This window comes from Octodon degus, unplaced genomic scaffold (assembly GCF_000260255.1).
Source record: "Octodon degus isolate 3935 unplaced genomic scaffold, OctDeg1.0 scaffold00051, whole genome shotgun sequence".
In the NCBI taxonomy this organism is placed as follows: Eukaryota; Metazoa; Chordata; class Mammalia; order Rodentia; family Octodontidae; genus Octodon; species Octodon degus.
This window is the reverse complement of record NW_004524627.1, coordinates 5,481,858-5,492,675: the sequence shown is the minus strand read 5'-3', so window position 1 is coordinate 5,492,675 and position 10,818 is coordinate 5,481,858. Positions and strand designations below refer to the sequence as shown.

The 10,818-nt window shown below is 39.2% G+C and overlaps 2 pseudogenes; both read left to right on the top strand.

Moving 5' to 3' along the window:
- The first annotated feature begins 2,337 nt into the window (after window positions 1–2,337).
- On the top strand, window positions 2,338–2,696 carry LOC101561121 (annotated as a pseudogene).
- A 5,296-nt stretch (window positions 2,697–7,992) lies between these two features.
- LOC101588360 lies at window positions 7,993–8,457 on the top strand (annotated as a pseudogene).
- The last annotated feature ends 2,361 nt before the right edge of the window (window positions 8,458–10,818 follow it).

Here is a 10,818-nt window from a genome sequence, read left to right as displayed (position 1 = left end):
CAAGGATGGTTCAGTATTCAAAAATCTATAAATGTAATACACTATGTCAATAGAGCCAAACCTAAAAACCACATGATCATCTCAATTGATGCAGAAAAGGCTTTTGACCAAGTCTAACACTCATTCATGTACAGAATCCTACACAAAATTGGAATAGAAGGCCTCTACTTAAATCTGATAAAAGCCATCTATGACAAACTAAAGGCTAACATAATCCTAAATGGGGGGAAACTCTCAGATCTGGTACAAGAGAAGGATGTCCTCTATCACCAGTCCTATTTAATATAGTTCTGGAAACATTAGCTAGAGCCATTAGACAAGAGAAAGAAATAAAAGGAATAAGAAGAAGTTAAAGTATCATTATTTGCAGATGACATGATACTTTACTTGGAAGACCAAAAAAACTCCACCAAGAAGCTATGAGAATTGATACACAAATTCAGTAGCATAACATGATACAAAGTCAATACCTAAAAGTCAATAGCATTCCTCTACACAGAAAACAAACACACTGAGAGGGAATTCCTTTAAATTTAAAGAAATAATTCCTTTTACAATAGCACTGCACAAAATGAAATACCCTGGAATTCATTTAACTAGGGAAGTTAAACATCTTTTCAAGGAAAATTATACTACTCTGAAAAAAAGAGGTCGTAGAGAATTTCAAAAAATGGGAAGATATTCCCTGCTCCTGCATAGCAAGAGCCAACATTGTGAAGATGGCCATACTCCCAAAATTGCTGTACAGATTTAATGCAATTCCTCTCAAACTACCACCAACATACCTCACAGACCTAGAGAAATCATTCCTAAAATTTATTTGGAACCAGAAAAGACTCAGAATAGTAAAGGCAATCCTAGGCAACAAAGAAAACACAGGAGACATTACAATTCCTGACTTGAAATTATACTACAAAGCTGCTGTGATCAAATCAGCATGGTGCTGGAAAGAAAATAAACCTGAGGATCAATGGAATAGGTTAGAAGATACAGAGGCCTCTAGGAACACACTCAGCCACATTATTTTTGACAAAGGGGTCAAACACACTTACTGGAAGAAATATAGCCTCTTTAACAAATGGTGCTGGAAAAACTAGCTCTCTACATGCTGAAAACTAAAACTTGATCCAGGTCTATCAGCATGCACTAAGCTAAAGTCAAAGTGAATTAAAGATATAAACATTAAAACAAAAACACTAAATCTCCTGGAAGAGAAAGTAGAAGGAACTCTTGAAGGCATAGGTGTAGGCAAAGAGTTCATGTACAAAAATCAAATTGTACAGGTAATAATTGAAAGAATTAACAACTGGTACCTCCTCTTATTGAGAAGCTTTTGCACATCAAAAGAAATTACCAAACTGAAAAGACAAGGGCCAGGGAGATGGCTCAGTGGAATAAGCACTTCCCTGGCAAGTGCAAGGGCCTGAGTTCAATCCCCGGTACCGCCAAAAAAAAAAAAAAAAAGAAAAGAAAAGACAACCCACAAATTTTGAAAAAATTTTAACTAATAAGCACTCAGACAAAGGTCTGCTCTCAAGAATTTATAAAGAACTAAACACCAATAAAGCCCCAAAATTTAAAGACTAATCCAAAAATGGGCATCTCAGATGAACACACACTTCTCAGAGGATGAAATTAAAGAAGCTAATAAATATATGAAAAAATGCTCCACATCACTAGCCATCCATGAAATGCAAATTAAAACAACACTGAGATATCATCTCACCCCAGAAAGAATGGCTATAATAAAGAAATCAACCAAGAACAAATGTTGGAGAGGCTGTGGGGAAAAAGGAACCCTTCTCCACTGCTGGTGGGAATGTAGACTGGTGCAACCATTATGGAAATCAGTGTGGAGAATCCTTAAAACACTAGGACTAGAAATCCCATTCATTCCAGGTATCTCCCTACTGGGAATGAAAACATCATATCATAGTGATATATGTGCACCTGTATTTATAGCAGCACAATTTGTGACAGCCCAATCTTGGAAGCAATCAAAATGCCCATCACATAAGGAATGCATGAAAAAGATGTGGTATTTTTATATAATAGTATTACTCAGCTATAAAGAATGATAAACTCGAAGCCTTTATATTTAAATAGATGCCACTTGAAGACATACTCTTAACTGAAATAAATCAGACCCACATGTGTAAATATTTTACAGTCTCCCTGGTGTAAGAACTCAAAAGAAGAAGGAAAAAGAGAAAGGTATGACACAATTAAAAGAAAGTGAGAACTTAAGAATTAAATAGCGGGGAGCCGCTCATTTCCGCTTTCGAGCTCTCCCTCCGGAAGTTGCCGCTAGAGGTAGCGTGGTGGCTGGCGTTGTCTTTGTCGGGCTCCACCATGGCGTACCGGGGTCAGGGCCAGAAAGTCCAGAAGGTGATGGTGCAGCCCATCAACCTCATCTTCAGATACTTGCAGAATGTACAGATCCCGGATCCAGGTGTGGCTGTATGAGCAAGTGAATATGTGGATAGAGGGCTGTATTATTGGTTTTGATGAGTACATGAACCTTGTATTAGATGATGCAGAAGAAATTCATTCTAAAACAAAGTCAAGAAAACAACTGGGTCGGATCATGCTGAAAGGAGATAACATTACTCTGCTACAAAGTGTCTCCAACTAGAAATGATCAATGAATTCAAACAGGGAAGTGAGGCAGTGGCAATTATGATGATATGTAAAAAGGCAATCATTTAAGTGGTTTGCCCTAGGAGTGTTTGTAAAACTTTTGTTCATATTGTTTTGACTACTCTTATGTTTTTACTGAAGGCCAATAAATGTAGAGTTGCTTTTATTAAAAAAAAAAAAAGAAGAAGAATTAAATAGTGAAGAGAGGGCAAGGAAAAAAACTAAGAAACATGACAGGAGCAAAACCATACATTTATATGCACAGGATGATTAAGGCAATGATCCTGAGATGTTCATCAGGTTTTTGAAACTAGCAGTTAATTGGTAGGATTCTCACCTTGACTAACTATGTATGCTGGTACCTGTGAAGTAAGCAACTTCACTGAAGATAACAATGTGTAAAACTAGGGATATACTTGGAATGCCTGTCATTCTGGTCTTCTAAATACATATTGCTTCTATTGTCGTATCAATTACTGCTATACTGTCTCTCAAATAAGTGTTTTTTAAAAAAAAGGTAATAAATGAAAACAAGAGACAAGAAAAAAATGTCACAAGACTGTCCTGCTAACAATGCTGTATATGGTTAGATTTCTAAATATCTGTGTAAAAATGTGCAGTTGTTTATTCCTATTTTTTTCTTCACATTCTGTAGGTATTTAAAGTTTAATATATTAATATGTGATGGAAAATACCTGTTTCGTGTTATGTCTAAGATGTTTGATATTCAGATAGATAGTGAGGTTAGGCTCAACTGCTTATGTTATAGGCTAATAATATCATTAAGCTTCTCTTCTGGATGGTTAACAACTTAAGTTTGCAGACCAAAAATTAGAGAAAAAGAAGGGCTACAAGGATAGCCAACATTTTGGCCCTAAGCATTCAAAGTCAATAAGGACTCAGGACATAAGAGAAACTGTGTTGTGACATCATGTAACTCAGTGGTGTCCCAAATTTTCTGATCAAGGAGATTATGAGGCCACACAGGAAAGTGATCAATGATGCGGAGTGTGCCTAAGGAGAGTCACATTCTCTCAGGCTTTCACAGAGAGCAAACTGGTCAAGCAATGGCCATGACTCATCCACATGGCTGACACTGACAAAGGATCTACAAACTGAGATACAGTTTCAGAGTTAATCCTGAGGGGTTTTGACTGACCTTGTCAGATACAAAAGTTGCATTACTTGTTATATAGTTCTTGCTTTATCTTGGTATTAGTCATCCAGCAGAAATGTATAACTATGAGGTATAAAAAATAAAGCCATATTAATATGCTGAGCTGTAAAAGGCTCAAGTCAACAACTTCTGACATTGTCAGTCCAAAGATAGCCCACTACTATTATGTACTACTGGACTATATTGGATTTTTTTTTCTTTCTTAGCAAGTGGCAGTGTTATCAAACCCAAGGCAATTTTGAAGGAAACCAAATCTCCTCAATGTTATTGTTGTTCTGCAAACCTCAGGCCCACATACATCACTTTCCCATAACCATTTTTCATTCCTGCAACTACTATGAAAAAACCCCGCTAAGTACAGCAGATCCATGAATGCTTTCAGTTCAGCAAGTGAGGTGCCATAATAAATACATTTTGAGTATTGCTATTAGTTCATTTTACTTGTATTTTCAAATTTGTATATTTTACATCTTGAAGCATTTCATGTGTTACAATTTTCAACATTTTTAACATTTAATACAGTGATCAATGTATGTCTAAGCTGTCTGATATTCAGACAGATAATGAGATTAAGCTCAACTGCCCATGTTATCGGCTAATAATATCATTAAGCTTCTCTTCTAGAGGGTTAACAGCTTAAGTTTGCAGACCAAAAATTAGAGAAAAAGAAGGGCTACAAGGTTAGCCATCCAATTGGTGGGATTATCACCTTGACTAACTTAGGTTTTACCCTTACCAACAACCAACAACAACCGTCCAATAGGTTTTACCCTTACCAAGTGTCATGGTTTGGGGTTTTTACAAGGCAAACAATATAATAGAGGACACATTTTATAATATCATTTTATAATGAATCACCCAAGTATGCTATACAAAAAATAGAGGAAATCTGTCCATATACTAAAGACCAAAGAATCCTGCTGAGGGCCTGAATCCTAATATCCTGCATGAGTCCAGCTGAAAAGCTAGAGCTCATAACAATGCCACCCACAAGTCCACTTGGAGGCCTAGAACACAAGCAGTCTCATTCAGATCTGCTTAATAGATCTGTGCTGGAAAGGTCCAAAAGTCACTGATGGAAACTAGAAAGTCTAGGCCAGTGGGATGAAGGACCTGTGCTATCAGGTTGAGGGATCTGAACTGGAGCTAAGAAGCAATGCTCAAGGTAAGCAACAGAGCTCCCCCAAAAGAACTACAGCCATCCTCAGCAACAGTGAGGTCCCGGGCTCCTCCAGAAATGAGGAAAGCTGAGTTCCCATCAGTGACAAGCTTCTCCATAAGGCTGCACAGTGCACCATTTTCTCATTCAGAGCCTGAAATCGCTCAAGATGAGGACCAAGAACTCCTCCAAAGTTCATTGGGAAAGCCAGCATGACAAGACCCTCCAGAAAAAACAGCCCAAGAATAGTAGCAGTTTCCAACAGCTCCAACAACTTCTCCAAATAGTATCCCTAACAGTGTTCCAACAGCTTCTCCTGTTCTGCATTTTATGCTGTTTGCAACAGCCACCAGGTCAGCCTCTCACACCCAGTATCATGCTAGTTTAATTCATCTGGGTATAATAAGTTGATCATCAGTTAGAAAGCCACTATACCAAGATCCTCACTACACTTTTGGACCTAGTTTTATCATTGGACCATTCCATTTGATTGTGTGACAACTTTATACCATTTCCCCTAGTCAAATATATACTCCCATTGCTGCTTTGTCATCTGAATCAAAGAGGTCTGTATTCCCTCTGTCTATATCAGTTGATTCTCACTCTGTTTCATTGTCACAGGAACTTTGGTTCACAGGGCCAACATCAAAGTCATTATCATCTTCATCATCCATACAAGAATGATCTGATGATTCACTTTCAACCTTCACAAACTTGCAAATCTGTATTTTTATGTACCATTGTAATAAATTCATCTACTTTTACCAAAAAAATAAAAATAAAAATAAAACTTTTTAAAAACAAATACATGGCCAGGGAGATAATTCAGCAGGCATAAGTGCCTGCCTGGAAAGCGCAAGGTCCTAAGTTCAATCCCCAGGCCCCTCCCCTGCCAAAAAAAAAAAAAAAAAAACAAGAAAAAACAATCCAAAATGCACAGAAATTCAGCAGGGAGCATTTCATGAGTAAAAGTCAACTATTGCTGCTTTTGCATCTCAGGTGCACACCTTGCCATTCATCTGCCAAGTGTAGGAATGCATAAATAGGTGTTTACTTTGCCCAGGTGCAGCTACTGTGAGTCCAACGTACATTTCATTTATGGTAAAACATATGTTTATAGAACAGAAGAGTAGTGTGGGTGTATTTTACGCCCTATGATACTCAGATAAACATATGCAAAAACCTATTAGATGGAACTTGATGTTGGTAAAAATCCAAGCTAGACACTTTTATACACATGTACACACCTTTTCATTCATCATACCAAGTGGATAAAAACTAAGATTGCTTCCATGTAACCCACACACAGCTGTTGAGATGCACATAAGCTACTATTATAATATAGTACAAATTTACAGTAGACAAGTATGGGATGGGTTGTTACACTCAATGTTATGCCCCATGGACAAGAAAGTAAAAAATATAAAAGCAAGGTAATAAAGCTTCTGCCAATTAGGCAAGGGTTGTGAGTTGGATACCCAAGAAAGCTCTAAGAAATTTGTAAGGGAGGTAGAATGGAGCTTATACTGTTGCATAAGTAATATAAGCTATACCTTATAGGAGACAAAATTCTTTTTAGACTCCAATCTATCGAGTTCTCACACAATGTGCAAACATGGCCCATGTACCCTTGAGCCAGTGGCCTACTTGATCTTTTTCTGGGCAAATTCCAGACCTGGTAGGTATTTTTATAAAACTCCTGGAGAATCATTACTCAGCAGACTCCATTTTGGGCTTCCTGACTGCATTTTAGGCTACGGTCTTCACCACCTAATAAAATCCCCTAACTCCTACCTTACTAATTCATGTTACTTAAATACCATGGTGGAAGCAGCAGGATTGACTTCTCTGAGTGGTCATCCATCATTTCTGATCCTTTCAGAATCAGACCCAGAGTGAGAAGGGGAAAAGGGAAGAATGGCAGACATGGTTGTAAACTGGTGTCTGTGCCCTCTTAGAAATAGGACAATTATCTCTTCACTTGAAAACAGATGGGGACTTTTTCAGCACTCACATGGGCGTTATTGACTAAGGCAATGCCTCTCCTTCCATGGGAAGTTAGCACCTTTCTTTTGGCCACCTACTCATCGCCTGGGGTCCCTTTAGGGAGGATCCTGATAGCTCCCTTGTATACTGAGGACTGGGGCACCAGCAGGGAACTGCACTTCCTTCAGCCACCAGCTGGAGCAGTGTGGGCATCAGCTCAAACTCAGGGGACACTGGAAGTTCATCTGACTTAAGAGGTAATGTTATAGCACTTCTAAAAGCTCTTAAAAGAAAGAAAGCTCCCAAGGCTGATAGTTTGAGATGGAAGGTGAGGTGGCACTGAAAGGACAGGGCTTACCATCTCCTCCCCACATCTGTACAGGAATCAAACAGCCAGTTTCAGGATGTGTCATACCTGATACCCAGTAACTCTTCTCAGTACTTAGGTTCTTCACATAATTCTGATGGAATTCTGCTCAAACACACTTTCAGATAAATTATAGAGAACTGGATTTACAGCCAATAACTTGGAAGTAACTCTATTTTTAAGCAAATAAATCCAGATCATAAAGCTACAGTCCACCAGTCTCTATAATTACTGTTTGAGAAGAAAACAATACAAAGAATAAATGAATCAAAAAGTCTTTTTGAAAGAATAAATGAAATTGGTAAACCTTAACCAACCAAATCAAAAAAAAAGGAAGGTAAAAACCAAATTTAGACCCCTGCTGCTTAGCTCTGCTTAAGCAGGCACTTTAGTCTGCTGAACTCTCTGGCTGGCCCTGCCCATGTATTTCTGACTCTAAGTTATATCAGTGTGTCATTTTTAACTAGTTATGATTTGTGAGAAGCTGTGTTATATTTACTCTGTGGAGAAATTCTCATTGTAATATTTTGGCATACTCTGTCAACTTACAAAGCACCTCACATTATTTTATTTAATATTAAAAACCTGCTGGGCCAGCCAGATAGCTCACCAGACTAAAGCACTTGTTTAGGCAGAGCACAGGGACCGGGTTCAATCCCTGGCATGAAGTACTGGCCCTGTCCCAGGGTGCTGAGTCAGCGACCAAGTCCAGGTTTTGGAGACCATATTCATTGGAGGACACTAGAAGATGGGGAGAAAGAAGCAGCTGCCAGTGGATTGCCTTCGTTAGTTATTATTCACAAGTCTTGGTGTGGTGCTTGCAAAGCTTTAAAGCCCAAACTTGCAGAATCTAAAGAAATTTCAGAACTTTCCCATAATTTTGTGATGGTAAATCTTAAGGATGAAAAAGAACCCAAAGATGAAGATTTTAGTCCTGATGGTGGTTATATTCCACAAATCCTTTTCTTGGATCCCAGTGGCAAGGTGCATCCTGAAATCATCAATGAGAATACCAGCTACAAGTATTTCTACGTCAGTGCTGAGCAAGTTGTTCAGGGAATGAAAGAAGCTCAAGAAAGGCTGACAGGTGATGCCTTCAGAGAGAAACATCTTGAAGACGAGTTGTAACATGAATGTGCCCCTTCTTTCATCACAGTCAGTGTTCCAGAAGGAAAGCAGCAAGGGAAGGAATACTGAGGAATCACCCAGAACAATTAAATCAACCAGAAAATCTTGCTTCTACCTGTGCTGGAAGGCGCTCTCTCACTGTGGAAGAAGTCTGCGCACAAAAGCTGTCTGGCATCCATATGAATCTAACAGTGTGGTGAACTTCCTTCTCCTGCTACCTGTCACCTAAATGTCCATTTGTCTTTGAATGTGAAAAGTGAAACGATGACACAAAACTTGAACCACTTGGAGATTTACTCCTCACATTTCAGTATTTGAGTCTTTTCAAAGTTCCTCCAGCGTTATTCACCTTACTGGTGAAAGAAGACAAGTAGCATCTTTTCTACAATATTAACATTGCAGGGCAGCTTAAAAATTTTTTTAAAGAACAGCAAGTCCTAAACAACCAATTGGTAATTGTATCATTCATCAAGGAGACCAGTCAGTTTTCTTTTCTCCTGGGAAAAAATCTTAAAGTTCTTACTGGGTCCCTACGACCTCCTTCCTCTGTGCTCAGCTTGCCCTGTTTGCATGCATGCATGTGCAGGAGGCTGTGTGCTTGGATTCAGCCCCCACTGGAAGCATGCTTTCCCTCCTGACTTGGAGAAACTAACTTTCAAACTCTTCATGGAGCCACTTTTGTCAAGTCATCAACTGTATTTTTGTACTGGGGTTAACAAAGATATATTAATTGTTCCATTAAACTTTAGTAAAACTTAAAAAAAAATTCATGCAACAAGGAATGAAAAGAGTGAAATCACTACAGACCCTAGAGAAATTCAGAAGATCATCAATACCTACGGCTAAAATTTTTACTCTCACAGGATGGAAAACAAAGAGGAAATTGACAGTTTCCTACATAATACATATAAAATGCCAAAGCTGAGTCAGGAAGATACACAAACTCAGAATGACCCAATAACAAGAAAACAAATTGAAAATGTAATTTTTAAAAAATAACAACAAAGGACTATTTTCAAACTCTTCAATGAAATTTAAAGGAAAAAAGTTATGCCAAATTCATTCCTGGAGGCAAGTATTACTCTATTTCCAAAACCACAGAAAGATCCAACTAAAAAGAGAACCATAAGCCAATCTCCCTAATGAATATAGATGCAAAAATACTCAGTAAAATACTAGCAAACAGAATGCAGCAAATCAAGATTATACATCACAACCCCAGCAATATAGGAATGATTCAACATACACAAATCCATAAGCAAAATACAAAGTATCAATAGAGCCAAGAAGAAAAACCACATGATCATCTCAATAGATGCAGAAAAGCTTTTCATAAAGTTCAATACTTATTCGTGATAAAAACCCTATGAAGAATTGGAATACATGGTGTATATCTCAACTTGTTAAAATCCATCTATGAGAAACCAACAGCAAACATCATATTAAATGGGCAAAAACTGAAGACCTTCACTTTAAAATCAGGAGCAAAAAATAAATAAATAAATAAATAAATAAATAAAATCAGGAACAAGGCAACGATGTGCACTGTCTCCACTCCAATTCAATGTAGTTCTGGAAACATTAGCCAGAGCAATAAGACAAAACGGCCATACTCCCAAAATGATTACACAGATTCAATGCAATCCTAGTTAAAATACCATTATTATACTTCACAGAGCTAAAGAAAACTTCCCTCAAATTACTTTGGAACCAGAAGAGAACCAGAATACCCAGAAATAAAAGGAATAAGAATTGGAGAAGGCCCAGTCCTAGCCCAGGCCCGGTGAGTGTGTGGAGAGCTTCCTGCTACCCTGTGCCAGAAGGACCAGTCCCAGACCAGGTCCAGCGTGGGCCAGACCCTTTCCCGCCCCCTCGGGCCGCCCCCCACCACTCCGCCATACGTCCCCACCCCTCCCGCCCAGTAGGAATTTCTGCCGACTTCAGGGAACCCCCACACACAGTCCTAGCCCAGATCCGGTGAGTGTGTGGAGAGCTTCCTGCTACTCTGCGCCTGCGGGACCAGTCCCAGCCCAGGCGCAGCGTGGGCCTGACCCTCTCCCGCCCCCTCAGGCCGCCCCCCACCACTCCAACTTACCTGCCCCACCCCTCCCGCTAAGTAGGAATTTCTGCCGAGTTCCGGGAAACCCCAGACCCAAACCTAGCCCAGGTCCGCAGCGGGAAGGAGCTGAGCACAGCAGCCAGACCTAAGCCAGACGCAGCTGAATAAGTCCAAACTCTGTAGAGCTCCACCTGAACTTCAGTATGTGTGAAGGTCACAACTACAGCAAAGATCTACAACAAAGGGCAAAAGACAGTGCTACACAAAATGATGAGAAGGAACAAAATGCAACCTCAGAACCC